The 27,761-nt window shown below is 37.5% G+C and overlaps 1 protein-coding gene across 4 annotated transcripts in view; it reads left to right on the top strand.

The window, feature by feature from the left end:
* The window catches only part of SYT1 (synaptotagmin 1), a 561,665-nt gene that overhangs the window by 488,684 nt on the left and 45,220 nt on the right, over nucleotides 1–27,761 (top strand). The window lies entirely within an intron of this gene.

The following is a 27,761-nucleotide window of genomic DNA, read 5'->3' as shown; positions in this document are numbered from 1 at the left end:
TAGTGTGCAAGCCCAGGAAAGAGAATTAGCGCCAATATGTGATACTAAACACTTGACAATCTTTCCCTCATTTAATTCCTATGACAAAACTAGGTAATACTGTCATCAACAATTTGCAGATAGGGCTTAGAGACTCTGAAATCTAAAGTCCATGCCTTTGGCTACTCCACCATAATTTCTCCTAGGATTTAATAGTTTTTATTCCTTGAAACATTGGCAATGAATGGCCTACTATATTATTATGCTGAATTCCTTGATTCCTACTTTAAAACACAACCATTTCCATTTTCGAAAGATGATAGATCCATCTCTTTTGCTTGCCTGAAAGTAACCCATTCTTTCTTCAAAGGTAAAACTGTACACCTAGACTTTGTAAAACTCTGTAGTTGAGACTGTCTCAAGTTCCCATTGAATCAGATAATTGTTATCAGATCTCCTTGAAAAAGACAAAAGGACCACCACCGTTACAAAGTACAGAGCAACAAAAGCCAAGATCCAGTTAACAGCACTTCATTGAAATGCAAGAGGCATCTCTGTGTACTGACTTCCCATCTTAGACACAGGAGAGCAGGGGGTTTGAAGGATTTGAATTCTGAATTTCTGTAAGAATAACATCTGCCAAGAATAAGCCCTGAATGTACTACTTTTCCCTGTAGAGAAAAATGAGGAGCTTATCACGCAGGTCTTTGTCAAGATAATACCTACACCTGTTGTCAGGCTAAAGATTTAGATACTCCTGGATGAAATTCCAGGTCTGCTGTGCGAGTGTTAGGGAGCATGGTTGAGCTACAAATTGCCTGGAAGCAAGCTGATTTTAAGTTGCCATGACAAAGAAAATGCAGAGATGAGAAGCTTTTACATTAATATTTTCTACATCTTGTTATGATAGGATTGTCCAGCTGAGGGGTGCTTTTTTTGTGCTTCTACTGACATGAACAGATAAAATAATAAACACTAATTATAGAGTATTATAATGATTTCTGGGCTTGCCTCAGAGGGGCGTCTATCTGGCTAGGTAATTACTTCCCTGACAGATAGGTTTTTACATGAGAATGGAGCATGATGAGCCTAGTTTATTGCCTGCTGATGAGACCACGGGGGAGGAAGGTCATGCGGTATGCTTATTAAGACCATTTTAGTCAACGTGTTTTTCAATCAGTCATCAGGGTACCCACCTCTGGTTAAAGAAATGCTGCAGATGAAAATGGCACAGTGATTCTCAGTCGTGCGAGTCTGTTACTTTAGGGAAGTGACTAAATGGTAAGAGACTTCTCAGGTTGAAGTGGAAGGCATTTCTTGAAAATATGATGCCTTTGCCTATAATGCTGTAAAGTTGATCCCTAGTGTGAAAGAGAGGGCTGGTTTCTGTATGATACTTCATTCCCTGAAAGATTATTTTCCCCAGCTAAGTCCGATTCAAGTTTCTACACAATTCTGGATAATCTTTAGGAGATATCCTGACTTCAGGGAATTTATATTCAAAAATACACAAACACATGCACTTTTCTCCCTTCTCCCATAACCTAATTGAATTTGCCAGGAAAAAGGGGCAATGATTTTTTCTCCTTGTTATTTACTAATAGATAATAAACAATATATACTAGGGGTAAAAAAGACATAAAATCAGAGAATCCGGAGAGGAAAGGAAGTTAAAAAAAAAAAAAAAAAGAAAAACTAAATGAAGCTTTGACAAAAATGCGATAGTGTACACGTACTGCTCTTCTTGAAATGATCCATCTTATTAAATGATGTGGTTTCAGTGCTTACCTCTTAGTCCTGCTACACCTATGGGAATTTGGAAGAAAGCTAGGTTTTTCACTTTTTAAATGATGGCAAATGTTACATGCTCCAAACGCTGAGTAGAGATTCTTGGATTGTGATGAAATATAAAAATATAGTGCAGTCCCCACTTTGAATTACTAAACAAACTCAAATATTGTAAAAAGGCAGGCATTTCTTGACTGCTCATACAACACAAACTTTTCTCCCAAGTAGTCTGTGTCGTGTGTGGAACTGTAAATAATAAATCTAGGCTTGTTTGCCATGTCTTCTACGAATGCTCGAAGGAAGTTTATCCACACCTAAACATAACTGTTGAAATATTTATTGGCATGATATACTAATAGAGGCCCTTATAGTGCTTTGTGGAACAGACACATGTACAGTCACTTGGGTTAGGGGTATGTTTTGAGAAGTGCACAGTTAGGCAATTTCATCATTGTTGTGTGAACTTCAGAGTGTATTTACACAAACCTAGGTGTTGTAGCCTGCTACATACCTAAGCTATAGGGTAAAGCCTATTGCTCCAAGGCTACAAACCTTTGGAGAATGTTATTGTACTGAATATTGTAAGCAGTTGAAACACAAAGGTAAGTATTTGTGTATCTAAAGATAGAAAAGGTACATTTAAAACACATCATTATAATCTTACTGAACCACCATAGAACATGTGGTTCATCCTTGACCAAAACATTCTTGTATTTCCACTTCCTCCCTAACTATGAATACTTTTATCCTGTTCAATATGGCACAATGGCAAAATAAGTTTATATAGTATAGATGGCTATTCAAGATATAGTTACTTAAATAAAAAGTGGGGTTTTTTTCCTAAAAACAAAACAAAAGAAAATCTCCTTTTGTTTTTCTAACTACCCTTTATGTCCATTTTGTTGTTGTCCCTTGCAGAATTTACAGTATTAGACAAAACACACAGTGGAAGATCAGAATTTAATTAGGTTTTTTTGTTGTTGAAACACCTTTCAAATTCTTTCATCTTATAAGGAGTGAATCCCTAGATTACTCACAGACACATGAAAATAAAAAACTACAGAAGAATGTTCACATTGCATTTCAGTTCTTCATCATGTAAAGCACCTGGGCCTTTCTAAAAGATGCAAATCCCTCTTTATTATTTTGATGAGCTAACAAGATGAATTCATCTCTAGAACACTATAAAAACTAAATTGTGAAAAATGGCCCCAACCATATAACCTGTCCTTGATCATACCTATTATTCAGTAATTCTCTGGGGAAACTAGAATCTTTTAGAAGTATTATTTGTGTCCTAACTATTTAAGTGGATGATTTACCCTCCTCTAGGAAACTTAATATTGAGAGTAGGCTGAGAGGTGATCATCTTAATCTGGAAAATTTTTCATAAATTAAGTAAATTGAGTTTAATAGTTAGAGCAAATTCTCCACATGCATCATGTTTCTGTACTGAGTGCTGAACTATACAATAAACAAGCAACTGAAGACAAGCTTTGAAAATATCCAGCAGATTCAAGTATTGCTATTTGGCCTAACAACCTCTTAGACATATGCTCATTTGCAATTGCAAATATAAAAGCTTTTGTGTAAAAGGCTTTATATTTTATACACAAAATATAAAATATTTTGTAAGATTAGATTTGTATGCAAAAAGAATCTCTCATATATATAATTCTCTAATTCTTAGATATCAAAAGCAAGACTATTTGAACAGTTTAGTATTAAAATAAGTGACAACTTACATTACCTATGAGGGCATGTAATCAGAGTGGCTGTATCTGAACTAGGTACAAAAATGCTTAATATTCAGCTTAACACTAGCATGTAAAATGTATGTGAATTCAACAAAACATATTTTAAATGACTTTACATTCCATTACTATGTGAGTTATAGACACAAAGTTATGGCACTGAGATGAATCACTACTTTTGACAAACATTTTTTGACACTGTCACCTGGGAGATCTGGAGCACCATCCACTGAGAGCCAAAATGATCTAAATTTATAGTTCCATTGTTTCAAGGCTTGAATAGAAGCATAGCAGAAAACAAGAATGAAAGCTGATTTTCTATTGTTGGCAGATGTGAAAAAACATCATCACTTATTATATGACAGGTTTGGTTGGCTTTCTCCTGAGTTACATAAGATGTTATGTTCCTGATCTGTTTATGTATGGGTGTTTAATACCCAAATCTTTGAATTATTGTTAGATTATTTACTATCTTTTGCTAGTGGTTATTCCCACCAAGCAGTTTATAATAAACAGCTAATGGAAGGGACCACTGGATTTTTTTTTTTTTTGAGACAGTCTCACTCTGTCACCCAGGCTGGAGTGCAATGGCACGATCTCAGCTCACTGCAACCTCCGCCTCCCAGATTCAAGTGATTCTCCTGCCTCAGCCTCTCTAGCAGTTGGGATTACGGGCGCCCACCACCATGCCCAGCTAATTCTTTTGTTTTTAGTAGAGACAGGGTTTCACCATGTTGGCCAGGCTGGTCTCGAACTCTTGCCCTCAAGTGATCTGCCAGCCTCAGCCTCCCAAAGTGTCGGGATTACAGGCGTGAGCCACTGCTTCTGGGCAGGACCACTGGATTTCCATATGGAAAAAACTACTATCAAAAAGAGAATTGTTTTTCCAAACTGTACATAGATGAGGATTATATAATCAGTTACTGGAAATGCATTCTTAGGATTGTCTGCATAATTTATTTTCTATGTATTTGTGGATGCTCAATCAAGCTTTATGTGTATTCATTGATTTTTTTCAAATCTGATTAGCCTAGTTATGCGTGTTTATTCCCCCAAAAAATGTCAGCCGCAATTAAAATTAAAATTATGATACCAAACTTACTGGTGGTAGCATGCTATAATTTATAATTCAAGATGGTATCAGAGCCACATTATATACTAAACTGGTTTTGTATATGCAGGTTATCATAGGATTTAGAACAAATCAGTGTATTAGGCCAGAGTTACCAACTGAAGGGAGCATCAACCAACTGTGGTTATACAGTCAATTACCTGTTGTTGTTGTTGTTGTTATTGTTTTTAATTCAAGAAAATGTATGCCAGGCGCAGTGGCTCACGCTTGTAATCCCAGCACTTTGGGAGGCCGAGGCGGGCGGATCACGAGGTCAGGAGATCAAGACCACGGTGAAACCCCGTCTCTACTAAAAATACAAAAAATTAGCCGGGCGTGGTGGCGGGCGCCTGTAGTCCCAGCTACTTGGAGAGGCTGAGGCAGGAGAATGGCATGAACCCGGGAGGCGGAGCTTGCAGTGAGACGAGATTGTGCCACTGCACTCCAGCCTGGGCGACAGAGCGAGACTCCGTCTCAAAAAAATAAAATAGAATAGAACAGAATAGAATAGGAGAAAATGTGTTGTATATGAATATACTAAATAAAGGAAATACAGCTATTAGTAGAATGTGCCTCTGGTGTCTTAGGTGAAAACATACACCAAGATTCATAACTCCCCTAAAACTGTTATTGTCAGTTAGCTGGATAAAGTGGTCTATGACTAAGTTAAAAAGCTAGAAAAATCTTGTTGTCAAAAGGAAAACAAACTTTGTTATGTATACTCAGGCTGGCCCACAGAAGGTGGTGCATGGCAGTGCTGGTGAATATCATTGCTGCAGTCTCTAATACTGCTGCAGTGCTGCCCAGCTACTACTTTAAACCAACACTGGCTAATCTGGGGCCTTGAATTACCCCTTAAAGGTTGTATGGTGCATTACCCTGCTATTTTAAAATTACTTCAAACCATTCTTAAGAAAGGTACCACATCCTTCTCCAGAGAAGAAGTTATTAGATTCTTTACAAAAACACAGATTTATTTAAATAATAAATTTCCAAAAAAATTTCACAATTACAAGATTCCTTTGAAAATTACCAGAGTTTTCCCCAAATACATTTTTGAGTTTTTTTTTCCTTCCTTACTATTCATTGGTTTTCTTTTTTTCTTTTTTTTTTATACTTTAAGTTCTGGGGTACATGTGCACAACGTGCAGGTTTGTTACATAGGTATACACATGCCATGGTGGTTTGCTGCACCCATCAACCCGTCATCTACATTAGGTATTTCTCTTAATGCTATCCCTCTCCTAGCCCCCCACCCCCCACAGGCCCCAGTGTGTGATGTTCCCCTCCCTGTGTCCATGTGTTCTCATTGTTCAACTCCCACTTATTAGTTTTCTATTGTATGAACTATCTTCCATGCTTATTTTGCTTTTATTAAAAATAAGAAATCTGTATTCCTGGTATTCCCTGGTGTTTGGATCTTTTACACACCTATTAGAACCATAATTTTTGTAACATAATAGTGCTTTTCAAAACGTCTCAGTGCCTGTTCCTGAAGTTATTAGTTTCCAAGTCTCCTCGATGCCTAGCCTCGTGCATCCATGGGTCTGTAGTTGCGCCTATAGCATTCTCATTGCTACTTCAGTTTCCCCGTGACCTCCTACTTCTCTTCTCTATGGCGTGCACTCTCCTTATCCTTCTTGCTTTCTCTCTCAACATTAAATTCACATATATGAAAGACATTCTATGGGAAGAATAACCTACTCCAGCATTTAATAGAGCCATTCTAAACATGTCTGACATAGAGATGTTTGCCTGTCACCTGCCTATTCAGGAAATGAGCTTGAGATTGGAGATAGATATATTATTGCAAACCACAATCAAGGCTAATATCTTAACCTGATTTTATCCTAATTTATCTCTGTTTATCTTCATTTTCAGCACTTCTGCTCTTTCTACCCTCTCTTACCCACCTTGTAATCTTCGAATACTGTATCTAACTGATACCCTTCATAAAGGGAATATTTTTGCACATATTATGCGCTTTCACTTGAAGAGACAGTAACCCTCCAAGACAGCAATGGCCCAGAAAAGAGACTAGAAATGTAGTGATAATTCATAAGTCAACATCTGCCACTCTTTTCTACCTTAGTCAAGCTTAATGCAGAGGGCATTACACTTAGTTCTAGTCTCAAGTCTACCATAATTACAACCATAATCATGGGCAAATCACTTAACTTGTCTGGGCATCAATCTCTCAATGAAAAAACTAAGCTATTTGACACATATGGCCCCTTTTATGTTTAAATCAATTTTATTGTTTTTTACTAAATGAGGTTTAGAACATTGACTCATCAAATGAAATCACTGTAAAGAATATAAAAATTATAGTTAAATAACATTTCAAACATGAAGCTATTTAAATGTCAATTGTACAGGCAATTTTTAAATATTTCTAGTCAATTATAATCACTGCTTTCTCAGTCTTTCTATTCTTCCTATAAGCATTTGATTAAAGTTGATACACAGAATTCTCTTTTAATATGCATTCTGTTGGGGATACCAATTAAGATTTCTTTAACTTGTTTATTTTAGAAGTTGTTTATAACACCAAACAATAGTTGTAAAGAGGATAACATTCCCAGTAGATGGTTTTGAAAACTTCTGTAATATCTAATTATGTATAGATCCAGACTGTTTATGTTTGGCATACAAATAATTGCTGGGAGTTAGAATCGTTTGATCAATACATGCAATTATGTGCACATATGTTAACCTTTTTCTTTAAAAGTTACTTTGTTATATGAACATTTATTTTTTAGGTTATATATTTAATCCCAAATCTTTGCTATCTCATCAAGACCAGTTTGCCATAAATACTTAATAAATGTCATTTTGTTCAATTAAAACAGAAGGGCCTGTACATCCTATGCATACATACGTTTTCTTCTACTGCTTTGTACAAACATTTAAACCTGTGTGTGTATAGCTTCAGGAAACTATAGCTGGAGCTGGGCCGGAAAATGTCTACAGTAGCCTTGCAATAGTTTTCTAGTTCCTTGGTCACTACTATGCATCACGAGTGCCTTTACCTATGTCCTTTCCCTCTTCAACCTATATACACACAGACTTTTTCCTGCTTCTTTAAGGGGGAAAAGTCTGCTAATTCAGGTGAGGGACTATGTGTTTGAAAAAGTATTTTCAAATAAAATACTTGGCCAGTCGCAGTGGCTCACATCTGTAATCATAACACTTTTGGGAGGGTGAGGTGGGTGGACCACCTGAGTCCAGGAGTTCAAGACTAGACTGGGAAACATGGTGAAACCCCATCTCCACTAAAAATAAAAATAAAAATAATCAAAAAAAATAGCCAGGTGTGGTGGCGCACACTTGTAGTTCCAGCTCCAAGGGAGGCTGAGGTCAGAGGATCACTTGAGCCAGGGATGCGGCAGTTGCAGTGAGCCAGCATCATACCACTGCACTCCAGCCTGGGCAACAGAGTGAGACTCTGTCTCCAAATAAATAAATAAATAAATTTTGTAGTGGTAGAAGTTTCTAAACAGGGATTTCCGTGTTCTACTCATAGAAAAACTTACAGAACAAGCAGGTACTTTAAACCCCAACTTCCAGGGCTAACTACATCATAGAAATTATTCTATAAGGACATGATCTACATCATTACATCACACATGATTCCAGCCCTCTTTGTTTAAGCCTGTAACACATACTTAAACCCTGCTGTTTAACAAATCAACTCCAAAGTAACCAATCTTTGAATGTCATTAAGGATGAGTATCTGCAATGCAAGAAACTTTGTTATCCCATGATGTTTAGAAAAATCTGCTTAATAAGTACATATATTCCACTTGTTTGTTACTCTCCACAGGTACTCTCTCTCTACTTACAACAGAATTATATGTAATCAGTTGTTCTCATTCACATAAACAAACCCTGACAAGAAATAAAAATGTGGTAATGTCAGTTATCTGCATCAAGGAACATTTTTAATAAACTATACTATAGAACATCTTACTAATCAGATCTTTTAACAATACATATGTTAGCCATAATTTCTGTACTAAGACACTGAATCTATATTAAAAATTCGATTAAAAAATCTATGTAAAAATTCGAGTATGAGCTATCTATATGTTCCCAGCATTGTATCCTATGTAAAAACCCTAAATGAAATAATACACCCAAAGAAATTGAGACCATTTTTAGTCAATTTAAGAAAATAATGTCAGATATTTCCAGTTGCTAAGCATTTAATATGAATCAAGCACTGTGCTAAGTATTTTATAGAAAGTAGCCCATCTAACCCTCACAGTAACCCTATACAGTAGGTACTGTAATTAATATTGTTTTACAGAGGAGGAAACTAAAATGTTAAAAGCTTAATTGTCCATAATTGTAAGTGGAGCTAAAATTCAAACTAAATTTTTCTGGCTCCTGAATTATATTTTTATACTACCTCCTACCAGTACATTTATATTCAGGTTTCTTTGGCTATCTCACCATAAAATGCTGCCACCCCATCTTAATGGTTGAGGAGATTCAACTCTCAGTTCTACCATAAGTAGTAGCATGCAATTTTAACTATAGCTGTAGAAGTATCCAAGATTATTTAGCTCAATTTCCCAGCTCTTTAGGTTAAATTCATTGTCTTTAATGTGTTTCACTCTAGCTACCCAATGCAAATTATGTCACTAAGAACAAAGGAATAGTCACTACATCTTTTGTTTGTTTGTTTGTTTCCAATAATTCTTTTTTTTTTTTTTTTTTTTTTTTTTTTTGAGATGGAGTCTCACTCTGTTGCCCAGGCTGGAGTGCAGTGGCGTGATCTCGGCTCACCGCAAGCTCTGCCTCCCGGGTTCACGCCATTCTCCTGCCTCAGCCTCCCGAGTAGCTGGGACTACAGATGCCCGCCACCACGCCTGGCTAATTTTTTTGTATTTTTAGTAGAGACAGGGTTTCACCATTTTAGCCAGGATGGTCTCGATCTCCTGACCTCGTGATCTGCCCACCCCAGCCTCCCAAAGTGCTGGGATTACAGGTGTGAGCCACCGCGCCCAGCCTCCAATAATTCTTTATTATAGACTGTGCTGTATTGAATTACCTTGGATTCCATTATTTTGCCAAATAATTTATAAGATAAATTCCTAGAAGTAACATCGCTGGGTCAAACGACGTTAGTAATATTGATAGGTACAAAGGCTTTTTGTTATTGTTTGTTTTCATTTTTATTAAAGTTATACATACAAGCACATAGATTTAAGAATCAAACAATTCTACAATTGTTTTTTTAAAAGGATAAGAAAAGTAGACATTACCCTCACAGTGCTTGCAGGCACCTCTTTTAGCATTTTTTTTTTTATATTTTTAATTTACTCTCTTGTCTCTAGGTGATATGCTGCTTGGTGAATTTTGTTTCAGCATTACCCACTGACTCCCCGCCATGGAAAATGAGGGTTTAGCTCTTTTCTATGCACACACATATTCTTTTCATTCCCCCATCTTTCCAATATAGTTATGCCATAATTTTGTCTAGCTCAATATTCAATTCACATTATTGGGATTATGTGGAAACTGCACAATTGAGCCATGTAGTAACCTTTCAGTACTTTTCCTTTCTCGTCTAATATTGTTTAATTGTCCCATTGGCTTAATTTTCATGTGTTTATCACCAATTCAATCCCAACCTCACTGCTGATTGTCTAAATCTCTCTCAAATTGCTCATCCTTATGAAGTAGCCTTCCCTAGAACCTGACTTGCTACTCCTAGACTGGTTGCTCTCCAAGTCATCCTGGAGATTCCTGCCATCTGTGTGGGAGCTCCTAATGTCTTCCTCTTTCAGTGTTGGCTCCATCTTGGTGGCAAACATCCAGTAGTAACTAACTGCCTGCAAGGTGACTTTGGGAAAGCTGCTTAACAAGCCAAACCTCAGTCCTCTCATCTCACCTTAATTGTGTCACTACTTTTAAGATTAGTCATAGCCTCTAGACCCAGTGGTTAAAGCAGTTGTTTTCAATTGGCAGAATGCATTAGAAGTTCTGGGGCCATTTGTTAAAAATGCAGGTGCCCAGGCCCACCCCAGTGATCCTGATTCAATAGCTCTGAACCTGGTGGTTATTCTGATGCAAAGTCCTGAAGAATCACTTTTTAAGAAGCACCAGCTCAAAGATATAAAACAAAAATAACAAGTCAGCAGTGATTTTCAAAGCCAACAGTAAGAGAAGCTTTCAAAAATTCCTTCCCAGTTCTAAAATGTATTCATTGGGGGATGCCAGAAATATATTGCTTAAGATTTTTGAAAAGTTCCCTAGGAATTAAAAAAAAACTAATTTAATAAAGAATAACACAGTCCATAGGTCATTAACTTCAAATCATGTATTAGGAAGATGGCAAAGAGCTAAAGTGGCCCATTTTTATTATTATCCGAAAGTGGAAAAGATGTTGCCAAGAGCAAAGAAAAGAAGACATTATCTTTTGTAATCATTGAAATAGAATTTTTGGTTGATTCCCGCCCCCCAACAGTTTTGAGTAGACAGTAAGAATTACAAATGATTACACCACTTAGAAAAGCCAGAGAAAGGAATAAATAGATTTATTTTTGTTCAGGATTACTGATTTGTTGTGATCAGAAACCAAAGGATTTTAAAATACCAAGTACAAACCTGCATATGAGGTTTGTAAGACAATGGGTAGAATACTGGATGTCACAACTAAAAATGAGGCCAGTACTACAGTAATTTTGCAAGATGTGTGGCAAATATCAATCCATTGTTGAAAGGTCTCCAATTCATATATACCCTAAACCTTAGTAAAAAATGTGCCACATCCACACCACATGAACAGCACATATCATCACAAAAATAGTGTTCTTTGAAGAATGGGTAGGTACCACTAGACACCTATTATTAATCATTGTTTCTCCAAAGAAGGAAGAAGTTTAGATATGGTTTGGGAGAGTGTCTTAATGACCACCACATTTCAATATTTTTAAAATATATGTTTGAAATATCCTATATAGGCAAGTTTCCATGGCAATATATTTTGGGCAATTTGAGAGCAAAAAAATAACTATAAAAATTCTCTTTAAAAAGTTTTTATTTTCTAGCATATCTACAAAAATCACATCAACTCTTTGCTATTGCAAAAAGCTACATGTCATAGGAAAAACAAGTAATGATATAAACAGATTTCATAATTTGAAATAAACTATCAGCTGAACAAAGATTACATTAAGAACATACCCAATAATACAGATTGTAGATGCAAACGTAAGAATTTACACTGGTTTACAGAGGATGGAGGATACTTTACTCCCCATTTGATCCTACATATGGTATACAATTTACTTGGAGTATAAAGGACAAAGAAAAAGGGTATAGGGAGACTATCAGGAGAGGTAAACCAATTTAAGCTGATGCAAAATGAAAAAAAATGTTTATGTCTGATGACATAAAATTAAAAGATTACTAGTTCAGTCAGTTTAATGAAGATTAATCTGGTCCAGTTAATAAAGAAAACTGAGTATATCTATTGTAACCATGTCTGAAGAGGCAATCCTGAAAGCATTTTTTTTTTCTGAAGCACAACTCTTTATTTTTCTTTCTTTTTCTTTTTTTAATTATACTTTAAGTTCTAGGTTACATGTGCACAACGTGCAGGTTTGTTACATAGGTATACATGTGCCATGTTGGTTTGCTGCACCCATCAACTCCTCATTTACATTAGGTATTTCTCCTAATGCTATCCCTCCCCAAGCCCCCCACCCCTGAGCAGGCCCCTATGTGTGATGTTCCCCTCTCTGTGTCCATGTGTTCTCATTGTTCAATTCCCACTTGTAAGTGAGAACATGCAGTGTTTGGTTTTCTGTCCTCGTGGTATTTTGCTGAGAATGATGGTTTCCAGCTTCATCCATGTCCCTGCAAAGGACATGAACTCACCCTTTTTTATGGCTGCATAGTATTCCATGGTGTGTATGTGCCACATTTTCTTTATCCAGTCTATTATTGATGGACATCTGGGCTGGTTCCAAGTCTTTGCTATGGTGAATAGTGCCAAAATAAATATACGTGTGCATGTGTCTTTATAGTAGCGTGATTTATAGTCCTTTGGGTATATACCCAGTAATGGGATTGCTGGGTCAAATGGTATTTCTAGTTCTAGATCCTTGAGGAATCGCCACACTGTCTTCCACAATGGTTGTACTAATTCACACTCCCACCAACAGTGTAAAAGCATTCCTATTTCTTCACATCATCTCCAGCATCTGTTGTTTCCTGACTTTTTAATGATCGCCATTCTAACTGGTGTGAGATGGTATCTTATTGTGGTTTTGATTTGCATTTCTCTGATGACCAGTGGTGATGAGCATTTTTTCATATGTCTGTTGGCTGCATAAATGTCTTCTGAAAAGTGTCTGTTCATATCCTTTGCCCACTTTTTGATGGGGTTGTTTTTTTCCTGCCAATTTGTTTAAGTTCTTTGTAGATTCTGGATATTAGCCTTTTCTCAAACGGATAGATTGCGAGAATTTTCTCCCATTCTGTAGGTTGCCTGTTCACTCTGATGATAGTTAATTTTGTTGTGCAGAAGCTCTTTGGTTTAATTAAATCCCATTTGTCTATTTTGGCTTTTGTTGCCATCTGAAAGCATTTCTTTAAGCTTCTCTGTCAGCCTCCCTCTTCTTTTCCCCACTCCATCCTTCTCTGTGATTTCTTCTGCCTTCTGGGGAAGAAATGAAGACTGAGCAATTTCATCAGTATATACCCCTCTACTAAGCGCTAGCATCCTGTGCTGTTCCCTCCTGGGACAGAGAAGACCAGAAACAGCTGCTATGTCAATTTACACCTTCTCTCTGACTAACCTAGAAGCTATAGCAGGGGCTGGATTAAAGACATAATATATCGTTTGGCTGTAATATGCTCTAATGCTTTGGCATCTGGTCACATGTATTACTTAAAATCAGACAAATACGGCCGGGGACGGTGGCTCACGCTTGTAATCCCAGCACTTTGAGAGGCCGAGGCGGGCGGATCACGAGGTCAGCAGATCGAGACCACGGTGAAACCCCGTCTCTACTAAAAATACAAAAAAATTAGCCGGGCGTGGTGGCGGGCGCCTGTAGTCCCAGCTACTCGGAGAGGCTGAGGCAGGAGAATGGCGTGAACCCGGGAGGCGGAGCTTGCAGTGAGCCGAGATCACGCCACTGCACTCCAGCCTGGGTGACAGAGCGAGACTCCGTCTCAAAAAAATAAAAAATAAAAAATCAGACAAATACATAAACTGTTCACATAGCCCAGATAGCTTGGTGATAGCACCTGGTAAATGCTAGGGGTGTGTAGCCAGGTATTAACTGGAATTGCAATGGACCAGCAGATATGAAAATGATTTGGGATATTACCAAAGCAGTTGTTAAAATGGAAATAATATTGCTCTTACTGGGAAGAAAAAATTGAAAACAGTAAAAATGCAGCTACAAAAAAAATTACAGGCAGAAGCTCTATAGTATGTTAGATTTAACCTAAGTAGGCAACTGACAAACACTGATAAAGATAGATTGCTATGACAGCATATAAAACAGTCTGCAGGATGATTCAGTATCCAAATGTGAACCCATTTAAGCTAATAAAGATCAATACCAACCAGAAGTTGATGATGCATAACCCACCCTTTATTCTTATGTCTCATTTTAAAGGTTAACACATTTCAAAATTTATACATTTAAAGATGCTTAACTTTTAAGATAGGAATTGATTTGGCTTATTTTATGTTAAAGAAAACTGTTTCAGTTCACATCAATAAAATATAATACCTAACTAGAATTCATCAAAAACAGGTTTCTACTGCAACATTTCAAGAAACTAGATGATACGTTTTACGCTTATTAATTACTCAAATGCTAAAACATCTGGACTGTAAATTTAATTTCCCAATGAAATAGCTACACAATAGAGTTTTTTCGCTATTAAATACATTAGGTTATTACCCTGTTTACCTAAAGTTACTTCCATAATTACCAATAGAATTAAGGTTAAGTAGATACATTTCATGAGAATCCCAATGTTTGAAAACTACTTTCACACAACACACACATAAGTTTATTATCTTATATTATTTTTTAAGGCCAAGATAATTTTAAAGAACTTGATGCATAATAAGCCTTAAATACATTTGTCAAAGAGATGAGAGAAAAAGAGGAACGGAAAGAGGTAGAGAGGAAGACTGGTTGTAGAAGAGACATGAATCAACCATGTCTGCATTTAAAAATTCCTCTGAATGATTTATGAATTCATTACAGAGATCAACTTTTTTGGTTTTTTGGTTTTTTGTTTTTTGTTTTTGAGATGGATGGAGTCACTTCTTTCGCCCAGGCTGGTGTGCAGTGGTGCAATCTCAGCTCACTGCAACCTCCGCCTCCCAGATTCAATCAAGTCTTCTGCCTCTGCTTCCTGAGTAGCTGGGATTACAGGGGCCCACCACCACGCCCAGCTAATTTTTGTATTTTTAGTAGAGAGGAGGTTTCACCATGTTGACCAGGCTGGTCTTGAACTCCTGACCTCAAGTTATCCTCCAGCCTTGGCCTCCCAAAATGTTGGGATTACCAGTGTGAGCCACCATGCCTAACCCCAGAGCTCAACATTTATTACAGATTTTGTTTTTTGGCTTTTGTTTTTTGTAGAGACGTCATCTCACTATTGTTGCTCAGGCTGGTCTCAAACACCTGGACTCAAGCAAACCTCCTGCCTTGGCCTCCCAAAGTGCTAGTATTACAGGCATGAGCCAACATGCCTGACTATTACAGACTTTGATAGTAGTCTACTTGATTCATAAAGATATTTCCTCTCCTAGTCTATGTGTAGTAAGCACTTTACTTAGAGCATAATAAAAGGGGGAAAAGAATATAGAAATAATATCAAAGAAGAGAAAAATGATTTAAATGATGCATATCATATCAAACTAAATTTAAAATAACATAGTAAAGAACTATCCAGATTTTCCTAATTTTCTAAATTAATAAATTTAGGGAGACATCTTTATAGTTTATAAGACAGCCATTGACTATTTTGTTATCATACTATGGCTGCAATATACCCAATAATACTCTGTATCCTAAATTAGTTACTACACCTAGGAATATAATTTTTAATTGCTTAATGCTTACACACAAAGTTATCTATAACCATTTCTAAACAGAATATTTTAATACTTTAGAAACTGAGTGAGGTATTTAGTATGCTGACCATTTTATAAGGTCCAAAGAGTATGCTAATGGAGTTCCAGGTGAGAACAAGAAATTTTTATAATGATGGCCAATTTTCATCTGGGACCACCCTCGATGCAGAAGGACTGGTTGATGTCATGTCTGCCCTAAATTGATACTATTTCACTTGAATACAAATTTAGAAAAATATGTTGATAATTCCGCAGCATGTTGCAAGTAAATATTAATTTAAATATTAAATGTATAAGTATTAAATTAAATATTAATCTAGTCTTTCTTAACCTTCCCAGTATATCAGAATCAACTTAGTGGATTTTTAAAATACAGATGCCAGGGCTCTATCCCAAGAGAAGCAGTTAGTTGAAGGTCATAGGAAATAATTATTTTTTGAAAGTTTTCCCAGATGATACTAATCCAGTACAAAACAGGATTAAATGAAGTCATCATAGTCCTTTTCTGTCAGAATAAAGGAATAGGGCTTCCATTCAAAGAATGGAAGTTTTATAAATTCTATATCTAGGCTAAGGGGGCATAATCATAGGTTAAGTGGAGAAAACTGTGACTCAAATACTTTGTGTGGCTTGATTGAAGGATGATATTTTTCTGACAGTGTGTCAGCAAATATTTATTGAGCATTTATTTAGTGCCAGGCATTATCATGTTGGTACTAGGAATAGAGAGATTAACATGATATTTTCCCTTCAGCAATTTATATTCTAGAAGAGAGAATTAAATAATAAACATAAAATAATTTTGGGTGCTGGTAAGTGCTACAAAGAAGACAAATAGAATAATGTGAAAGGTAAATGAAGGGGTGGACTTAGCTCTGGTGAACAGACAAGTTTCTTTAAAAAGGTAACATATGAAAACCTAGAGGAAGAGTGTTTCAGGCAATAAGAAAAGTGAATGCTAAGGTCCTGAGATGGGAAGAAACTTTATCTATGTTTGAGGAATATCCAGGAAGCTGGAATGGCCAGAACTTGGCCCAGCACTGGGAGAGTGGAAGGGATGAGGTCTGAGAGGCAGGCAGGAACCAGCTGGTGTAGAGGTTCGGAGGCCACCGGAAGGGGGTTGCTTGTATTCCAGTTGCACCAGGGAGCTAGCCACCAGAGATTTTGTTTTATTTTGTTTGAGACAGGGTCTCCCTCTGTTGCCCAGGCTGGAGTGCAGTGGCACAATCATGGCTCACTGCAGCCTCGATCTCCTGGGCTTAAGCAATCCTCCCACCTCAGCCTTCCGAATAGCTGGGATTACAGGCCTGTGCCACCATGCCAGGATAATTTTATTTTTCTGTAGAGATGGGAGTCTCCCTATGTTGCCCAGGCTGGTCTCAAACTCCCGAGCTCAAGTGATCCTTCCACTTCAGCCTCCCAAAGTGTTGAGATTACAGGCCTTAGCTACCATGAGTGGCCCATCAGAGGTTTTTAAATGAAAGGATATCGGTCTGCATTTTGGAATGTTACTCTGGTTGCTGTGTGGAAGTTGGCCTGAAGAAGGAGGTCAAATTTGGAGGCAGGATCCCTGATGCTGCAAAATGATGGTACCTGGGTACTGGAAAGATTCTAATTGATGACGTAAGTCTTACAAATAATAATTTTTCTTTATCATTCTTTTAGATCAAAAACTCTATGCTACAAGACTTAAAGATGTGGGGAGGATGTGATTCATATTAAAAGGAAGCATCCTGATAGATTTTTCCAAGTATATGTGATCTCCTAATCCAAACAGCTTTTCATCCAGGAAGTTTCCATCATGCTGTCCACTATCCACTGTAAATTCCATATCACTATGCAGAACTGAGGTTCCGGACATTTTTGTTTCTCAGCTTTTTAGTCTTGTAACCAAATGAGGTTAGGTTATGTTCATGCTACAAACATTAGATTCCAAATTACTGCTTAAAGTTGAAAGTTAACCTTCTAATTGAATTAATTTCTACATATGTTTTTCCTGTTCCACCAATTATATTCCATTTGTCATTTGTTATATTTCAAGAAAAATATTCAGTATGAAAGGTCAGTCTGATCCACAGAATAAGGGTAGGAGGTCTCTTGCTATAACATAGGCTGAGCTCCTCTGAACTAACAGGGAAAATGTGTTCAAATGCTATTGAATGAATTCCATACTTTAAGAAGACAGAATACTAAGGGCCATGCTCTGAGTTCATAGCAGTAGTTATCTCATATTTAATAATTGACTTGGCTTTTAAATACTGCCTTAAAATATCTTCTGAATTATTATGTTTAATTCTTAATTTATCCTGGCTTTGTACCATTAGCCAACTTAACTTTAAATTTCCTGATAACAAGGAGTAGGTATTATATGTGGCCCATGTGTGTTAAGCCTATTATGGCATCAAATATGTAATAGGAAGTCAGTAAATAGGTGCCGAATAAAGTAAACGTTTAACAGAATATGGTCCTTATATGGTCCTTATTATGGTCCTTGACTCTAGAAGTCAAGAATAAGGTCCTTATACTTTAGACTTTAAAATGGATTTAAAATATGATTAATGTTAACTTATACAAATCAATATATATAAAATTTGTCAACAGTAGACATGTATCAAAACATTTGCAAATAGGATTTATTGATGAGGAAAATTTTCTGGGATAACATCTAAATTGCTATTTTAGAAGGAAAAGGATTGTAATATGTAAAATGGACATGTTTTTTAAGTAATGCATTTTGAGTAGGAGAGGGTACAGAATCTGATATCAGGGGCCAAACAATTTTCTATTCAACAGTAATTCCGTTTACAGTATTTTTGCCATGGCCCTTGTAGCTGATTCCTCTCCAACCCCTGCTCCAAGTCACTGTCCAGCTCAACACGACCATACGAATAACCAGTACAGTAGATGAAAATAAATCATGTAGTCTCAGAAAGTCTTCTATATTTCTGTCTGTTTAGTCAGTCAATGTTGACAACATTAATGCATAGTCAGTATTGTTGTCCCTGGTGTCCTTTGAAATGCTACAATTTTAGAATCCTATTATTTCAGTGACATTTATTTTCTTAGAGGATTGGATTAGGGCATGAATAAGAAGGAATATTCATCTTTTCCTTGTTCGTTTCAAGTTTTAAAAGGGTTTTTGATATTGTTATTTTTGATGCAGATTGTTATATGACATTGAAACAAGTCATCTGCAGTAATTTGATTTTTTTATTTTGCCTTTCAAAATTCCAATCATTGTCTTCAGCAGGCAATCCCAAGGAATATTATGATAAAAGATAACATAAAAATTCAGATATGATATTCCTGTTATTTAGAGGTTATATTTAATTTTCCTGTAAGTCAAAGTATTCAAATATGTTTCAAATATATTTCCAAAAATTTTGTTCCAATCAAACTTAAATTGGCTTTGTTTATACTCGGAACAGTCTATGTTAACTACATTTATCCCATCTTCCATAACATATTAGGGGAAAAAGCAGACTAAGTGTTGTCAAGTACATTTGACGATTGCTGATGGATTTAGTTTTAAAGGCACCTTTTAATATACAAATAAATTAAAATTCTCATGTAGAAGATATTACAGAGTAAAGAAGTGGCTCTGAAACACTGGGGTTTCAGAATAATCTGGAGGTCTTGTTAAAATGCAGATTTCCCTTCCCACTCCCAGATGTCTGGGTGGTGCCCAAGAATTTCCATTTCTAACAAGTCCCCAGCTGATGCTGACCTTGCTGGTTTGGGTCACACCCTGAGTACCACTTGTAAAAATGATGCTCATCAGTCCTCTGCTTTTCTTAAGGAATAAAATTGTTCAAGCTAATCAGTTATATCCACAAGAACAATATCATTTAAGAGAAGCTTCTAGAGATCTTTAACCATATTCATATACAGCTCTGCTGGACAAACCAAATTGACTTGAGTTAATGCAAAGAGCTTATCTGAGCATCTTTCTCTCTAAAGCCAAGATGACTGGAAAAGACCTAGTCCTACTCTTGGAACTTCGCCTTTTCTTCAAGAATACACTAGTCATTCCCTCTCCATCAAGTTCAAACTTCCTACTCTGCTTTCTCACTCCTCTATGCCTAACTTATCCTTTATGTTTATGGACATAGTATAAACTATAGAAAGAAGTAGGTACTAGGACCCATGGCAAGTCATTAAGTTGAGCCATGATTTCATCAAAATGTAAAGGTAATAGTACCTACTTCTGGCTATTGTGGATGGAAAAATGAGATGATATATGCACAGAATCAAGCACAACGCCCAGTACTCAGGACGTCTCCCCTCCTACTGCCTGCAAAATAAGTTTTTTCCTATCTTCCTAGAACTTCTGGCCTCTACAGTTATTGATCTCCCTGTCAACTGCATTCCATGAAATTCCCTGATAATCCTAGAGTGTATCAGACAGAAACTGAAAAAACAACCATATCAGACAGCGTTTTCAGTTTTTTAGAAGGCAGAAAAACACAAAGGGGATAATTTGATGGCTGCTTGCCAGAAAGTAGCAGGACAGAAATTAGAGCTATGGAAATTTGTAGCTGTCTTAATCACCTCTGGTGAAACACAACATCCGGCAGAACATAACAAATGAGACCACGCCATGTTTGATGGTAAGTTTTAGACTGAGGGCACATTGCTGAAAGGCAGGTGTTGTTCTGATCACCTTTGTACTCACTGTTGCCTGTGCTATTGCCATGTTTTCATAAGCCTCAGTAGTGCATTTGGTTTCCATGGAGTCCATCCATGAACTAAAAGAATCAAACATCTAATCCCAAAGCAGAATACAGATCTCTTGTAGTTTCATTCACCCTTTTAAACAATATCACAGTAATTTTTAGATTCAAATAATCATTGAGAGACCCTGTACTAGCAGTTAGGGACATGTCATCTGGGCGTTGGCTTTATTGAACAATGTGACCTTAAATAAACCTCTTCAGTGCCTTGGGTCTATGACCCATCTGTAAGGTGGACATAATGCTGCCTGGCTAATCTGCCTTTCATTGTTATTATAGTACATATCAAATTGCATTGTAGAATGAAAATGTTAAACAAGGGCCAATGGAATACTGGTGACAAAGTTGAATAGCACTAGTAACTAGAATCAAGTCAATTATCAGCTTTCAAACATACCGAATATCAAGAAAGTGCCATAAGGCCAGGCAAATGACTCACGCCTGTAATCCCAGCACTTTGGCAGGCTGAGGCAGGAAGACTGCTTGAGCCCAGGAGTTCCAGGCTGCAGTGCACTATGATTGTGCCACTGCACTCCAGCTGGGGAGACAAAGCGAGACCCTGTGTCAATTAAAAAAAAAAAGTGTGCTGTAATATTCTCGTAATGCTTTCACTTCGTATTCATGAAGCTAGTAACATAAGCCCCCTTGATAATACAGCCTATTACAAAATCCAAGTTTGCCCCTTCTACTTTGGAACAAATGTCTTTTATGAGTGCTTTGGTTAGCTAATGAATTTCTATAGAAAGAATTTTACTTTTCAGTTTTCTTCATTTTGATAAAGGAGATTACCACATGGAAGAATGATGTTAAAGATAATAATTAAAACTCATCAAAACTGAAACTTTTTTTTTTTTTTTGGAGACAAGGTCTCACCCTGCTACCCAGGCTGGAGTGCAGCAGCATAGTCATAGCTCACTGTAGCCTCTAACTCCTGGGCTCAAGAGATCCTCCTTGAGGATCTGCCTCAAAGTTCCCAAGTAGCTAGGACTACAGGCAGGAGCCACCATGTCCGGCTAATTATTTCGTTTTTGTAAAGTCATGGTCTTGCTATGTTGCCCAGGCTGGTCTCATACTCCTGGGCGCAAGTGATCCTCCCACCTTGACCTTCCAAAGTACTGGGATTAGAGGCGTGAGCCACTAAAACTCAAACATTTTTGGGCCAAAACTCAAACGTTTTTAGGAAGAAAGAGATTAAGAAGGTGGGCTGCCCTGGGACTTACTGATTGTGTAAGCCAGCATTGTTGGCCTAGTGAGTGTTTTAGCACTTTCCGAATCTCAGAGCCCTTCACAGATCCTCTGACAGGAGTTGACCCTTCGGCTTGAGTCAATCTATACTCCACCCATCGTAAGCTCAGATAGTAGAAATTTCTCCTGTAAAAAGTTTCCATAATGCTACACGCAAACCTCTTGGGAACAGTAGCTCCTCTCTTGCCTGGAAGTGCAGGCTACTTTCTGGAGCTGCCATGTCCCACGTGGCCAGTAAGTGCTACCATGTAAACTTGTGCAATTTCCCAGTCTCAACACAAAATCAAAGCTTCAAGCTTTGGGAGATAAAATCTGGGTTTCAAGTTTGATAAAATCTTTTTCGCGGTAGTTATCTAGGATTGATCAATTCTGAAGGCTCTAATTTCTGTTCTTCAAGCTAATTTAACACAAGGCAGCCTGAACAATACCACTCTTGGATGGGCAGCCTAAGAAACAGATTTTCGCAGGTGTTTCCTCTGTGCTGCAAACCTAAATAGCCCCCTACATTCTATCACATCGATGCCAGAGGCAGGAAAAAAACTGTAACAAAAGAAGAAAAGAGAGCAAGCTCAGTAAAGCTGAGGACTCCTCAAGAGCCGTTTTGATGTAGAGATCTCTGTGAAAGCTCATTAAATCCTCAGTGTGTGAGGCAGGGCTTAGGGAAAAATAGAAATAAGGACAATAAGACACCATATCCATCCATACTGACATATTTGTAAAGCATTCATTAGTTAAAATACTCCAAGGAAACTCCACATGACTCCTCAGCATATTAAGGACCTGAATCAGCTCTTCTGGTTAAACCACAGTCCAGATTAACAGTTACATAGTGGAGAGATACAGTTAGTTTTTGTTTTGTTTTTTGTTTTGTTTTTCATAATACCACGAACAAACCTATTGAAAAAGCAATTCGATGCATGGTTCCCATAATGAAGAACCAGTTGGGTCCTCTTCAGGAGGAAAGATTGCCCCATATACCATGAATATCTAATACATCTGAATAAATGATAATAAGTTATTAGATGATGGGTGTATATGAGAAAAGCCAAACTTACTAAGTTAGGTTCCCCACTGCTTTTATTTTCTGGAAGACATTCATAAGGAAAGATGTATCTTCATGCTTCAGCCAAAACCTGGATGGGAGTAAGACCTTCTATTATTCAGGATTCCCCAGAGAAACAGAACCAATAGTGAGGGGGTCAGGGGAAGAGGCAGTTGGGAGAGAGGGAGAAAGAGAGAGAGGATTTATCTTAAGGAATTGGCTCATTCAGTTTTAGAGTTTGGCAAGTCCGAAATTTGCAGAGTAGCCCAGTAGGCTGGAGACCCAGGAAATACTTGAGGTTCAGTCCAAAGGCACTCTGCTGGCAAAATTCCCTCTTCTTCAGGGGAGGTCTTTTTTCTCTTAAGGCCCCTAACTGATTGGATAAAGCCCACCTAATGACCTCATTGTAATTTAATTACCTCTTTAAAGACATTGTCTCCAAATACAATCTCATTCTGGGGTGCTAAGGGTTACAACGTCAACATATGAATTTAAGGGGACACAATTTCACCCATAAAATACCTCAGTGGGTTTTATTATGATCTAGATATTAGAAAAAGAGAGAGAGACAGAGACAGAGACATGGGGAGGTTGATAAATAGCAGATGTATTTCTCAAAGCAGTGATTCTCAAAGTATAGGCCCAGGCCCAGAAGCATCAGTATCATGTGAGAATTGGTTAGAAATGCAAATTCTCAGACCCCACCCCAAATCTGCTGAGTCTGTAAGTGGAGCCCAGCAATTTGTGAATAAACCTTCCTTCCTGGTGGTTCCAATGAAGGCTAAAGTTTGAAAACAACTGTCTTAGAAGTTGCTTTATTACAAGAATGACGCCACCTAAGAAGTTTTCCAACAAACATGGGTGTAAATATTGTTTAATCTGTGTGTTTTCATTAAATATATCAAGATGAGTCATATTTTATAAGTGAGCCTTGGATCTATTTTACTCTTATAAATTGAAAACGAAGCCAGAGCTCCAAGGATAAGCACCACAACGCTGCAAAGAAACTTGGCCTCTGAGTACAGATTTCACAGGGTAAAAGCAAAACTGTGAGTACCCAATAAAGCTAATATATCAAATACCAGAGCAGTCTAATTGCTGTCTGTCTGGTTGGAAGCCTCAATTACCTTATGTAATTCCTATGAATGGCAGACTAAATTATAATGGTGGTACTTAATAAAATTCATTCTACCCTCTTCTTAAAAATGAAAAACTATAAATAGAACTACTGAGTGGCCACTTTTGAGCAAGAATGTAATTTATATTATGTCCCAAAACACCTTCCACACCCTCACAAGAGTAGCATTTGCAAATACACCAGCATTAAACAAGCCTCTCCCCCATGTTCTTTGAGAATCTACAGTACAGCCACAGGAGCAAGAAGTTTTAATTAACCTGTGAGTTATTTCCAAGTCTTGCTGGATGGTCAGATCTGTGAACAGTCATACACACAACCAACTTATCTGGAGAAGTCAGCTTCACCCGAGCATATATTCTACTTAGTGGTCAAGTACATGTAACTAAAGGTAAAGCCTACATCCAGGAAGCTTACGTGACTTGTCTAGCGTAGGTTTCAGCACATAAGATGCTAGATCACATTGCATAATGCAACGAGAGCTAACACTCATAATTACTTATGTAAATTATATGGCAAGAATTTCCCAGGCCTTTAGGGAAAAAATGTTTATTTGTGGAGCCTAATTTTTTATATCAGCTATCAAGAAAAAGATTGTCAAGGAGCATATTTGATTATTAGACTTGGATCTAGATGTACCCTCTTTGTGACATTGTCACATAATGACAACCTGGAGGTTAATACATTAAGGTAGCCTGTATGTGAGTGAAGCTTCAGAACTACTTGAAAGTTACGTTACTTAACTGTGTCCAGATGGAATAGAGAACATTCTCACACTGAGCAATTATACCAGCAGGCCATTGATTGGGAAGTTGATGTTTGTCTTTTTCCACATGAACAAGGGCAGTCCCATTGCTGGAAGCTAGTGCTCTATCATTTTTAAATAAAGAGAATGTTTGTCATTAGCATTTTCTAAAGCATTGGAGATATTTGATCTGGATTTGCTTTTATTTCTTCTTGATCAAATGAAATCTGCAAAGCCTCCATATACTCTTGTGCAATCTTAGCACTTAACTTAAATCATAGAAGCTCATAGAATCAAAAGTATACTTTTCATAAGAATTTTTAAACCCCAAAATTCCAAACAGGCAGAAATGAATATTACCTAGAGTTCTTACAGATTTTTCAATGGGTGCCTTCCTAATCAAAAGATTATAATTTAAATATTGATTAATTTATCTAGAATTTTAGAAGATTGAGTAATATCAACCCAGCTATGGGGAATACAAAAATAAATCATTAAACAAACATTTTATGACCCTTGCTGTATCTCAGGAATTATACTGGAGTTTGACAAATACATTTCTGACCCCTGCCCTCAAGGCTTCACAGTTGGGATATACCCTAAGCAATATCTATTTCAGTTAAGAACACATTGGGCTGCAAGTAACAGAAAATCCGCTGTAAACAGTAGAGTAGGCAACTTGGGAATTACTTTTTTCACATAACAAGAAGTCAGAATGCAACCCTTGGTTTGCCTACTCTATGATGCCATCAGGGACCTGTGTTTTTTCCTTCTTTTCAGCTCCTCTATCCTTAGTATGTTGGCCTCTGTTTCCATGATTGTCTCCTCATGGTGCAATTGAAGACAGTGGCTGTCCCAACCAAGGTTTTCCTCTTTATCAGTAAAGCAGAGGGTTTCTCAGAAATCCCACTCAGACTTTCCTTAGATCTTATTAACTGGAGAGTGAAAGCGCCACTTTTATCTAAAAGACTAAATGAGATCTAATGGGACAAGATCATCATGGCTGGCTTTTAAGTACAAGAATGACATAGGAAAGTAATGGTTTAAAAAATTAATATGGAAATTAAAGAGGAGAAAGGGAGTCAGCAGGACCAAGTGGAGCATTGTTAATATAATTCTGTCATGAGAACAAGAAGTTCTAGGTAATGGATCCTCTTATGATGGCTTAGTTTGTAATACCTTTCATGAAAGAAAAAACATTATGGACAGGTGGTCAGGTACTTCCTAAACAACAGTCACAAGTTGCGCTGCACTGTGGTGACTAGTATGTCTGTAGCTGCAGGTTAAGCACTGTCTCAAGCATAGAGGTGGCCCTTGGGGCAAGATAGTGCCTCTGAGCTCCTAAGGGTTACATGTTATAGGACTGATTTCCACCTTATTCTATACACTCTCTGAAACTTCCAAAGATTCTGCTACATAAATCAACCTCATGCCCAAGTTGGTGGCAGCAGAAATGAAGCTTAACTTAGCCCAAAAGGGTTTGAAGAGAACCAAGAAATAAAGCTAGAACCAGATCCAGCGCTATCATTATTCTCATGCTACTTTTTAAAGTCTTGTCCACATTAGACAGTGATAGAAAACTGATGTTAGGAACACTGAGAACCTAAGTGTCACTCACTCTGATCTCTAGTTGCTGCTTCTGATAACTTTCACCAATTAGCACAGGCTTAGAATCAGACTATCTGGGTTTGAATACCGGTTCTGTTACTTAATAGTGGTGTAATCTTGGGGAAGTGCTTAAATTCTCTGTATTTTTCAATAAAATATTGATCACAATAGCACCTACCTCACAGAACTGTAGTGAGAAAGAAAGTGAGTTAATATTTGAAAGTCCTTGAAAAGTGTGTGGCACATGTCAGCACTCCCGGAATGTCTGCTATTTTTATTACTGCAGCCATTATTATTCTGGTGTAGAGGTGAACTACCCTGTTTTGGAGGTCATAAAGACCTTGATTCAAATCCTGCCATTATCACTTACTATCCCTATGGCCCTGGACAAGTTAATTCATGGTTCTGAGCCTCAGTTTATTTATCTGTTAAAAAGGAATAATAATGCTTGTTTCATCAAGCTATAGTAAGTATTAAGATGGCATGTGACAGTGCTTAGCACAGGCCCTGACAAATAAGTAATTTGTATTCTTTTTTATCCTCCATGATTCACTCTTTTCTCTAGGTCTATCACTAGAACTCCCCCGGGATGATCTGTTACTTATGACTAATCATACTCTGTGTCCTTATACCACTAATATTATTTGAGTGAAACAAACTTAAATTCAGCATCAGGAACTACCTTGAAAAGAAAATAGACTCATAAGAGTAGTCTCTTCCAGTTTTGAGAAGAAAAGATGCCATCCTACAAATATGGTAAAGGTCTTGATGAGAGAGGTAGGACCATGATTCTTTAGCATCAAATGATAGTACCACCACGCCTTCGTCTCACTTCCCCACCACAACTGAGTGATCTAGCCACCCTCTAGAGTTGCTACCACCATTCGTTGGGAAGCCATGAGGGCAAAGAAAAGTTTGAGACCAGGGATAGTTGTCCCCATTTGTCATACCATTGGGATAGCTCTGATTGTCACATTCTCAGAGATGCAAATACTAAGCTCTGAGAAGATACAGTCTTCTTTATGAATCACCTCCATCCCAATTTTTGACCTCACTTTTAGGTGGGATGTATCTACAGCACAGAGTCTGTGACTCTGAGATACATCAAAGTCTATTTGGTGGCCCCTCCTGAAATCAGAAGAGGATGTAATTTGCTATGGTTTTTGCAACTCTCTTACGCACAGTCCAAGCAAAGAACGTTATAGTTTTAGAGTGGATTTGGCTGTCCTTACTCTGGTATACTCACAGGAGAAGGACATTGCTGTCTTCTTTCCTTCCATCTTTGATCACATCACTACTGTATTGTGACCTCTTCTTCCCAGGCCCCTCCTCCTACCAGCAACAGTTTTATCCTCTTAATCTTGTTCAAACTGCCTTCTAACACTGACCACTACCAAAAGATGTTGCTTCCAGAAGAGGCTGAATGGAGAACCTTAAATGCATGGGGAATATTCCTGACTCTCACCTGAAATCAGTTTATCCTGAGTATTACACTT

This window comes from Nomascus leucogenys, chromosome 10 (assembly GCF_006542625.1).
Source record: "Nomascus leucogenys isolate Asia chromosome 10, Asia_NLE_v1, whole genome shotgun sequence".
Lineage (NCBI taxonomy): Eukaryota > Metazoa > Chordata > Mammalia > Primates > Hylobatidae > Nomascus > Nomascus leucogenys.
This window is presented reverse-complemented; position numbering and strand designations above follow the sequence as displayed.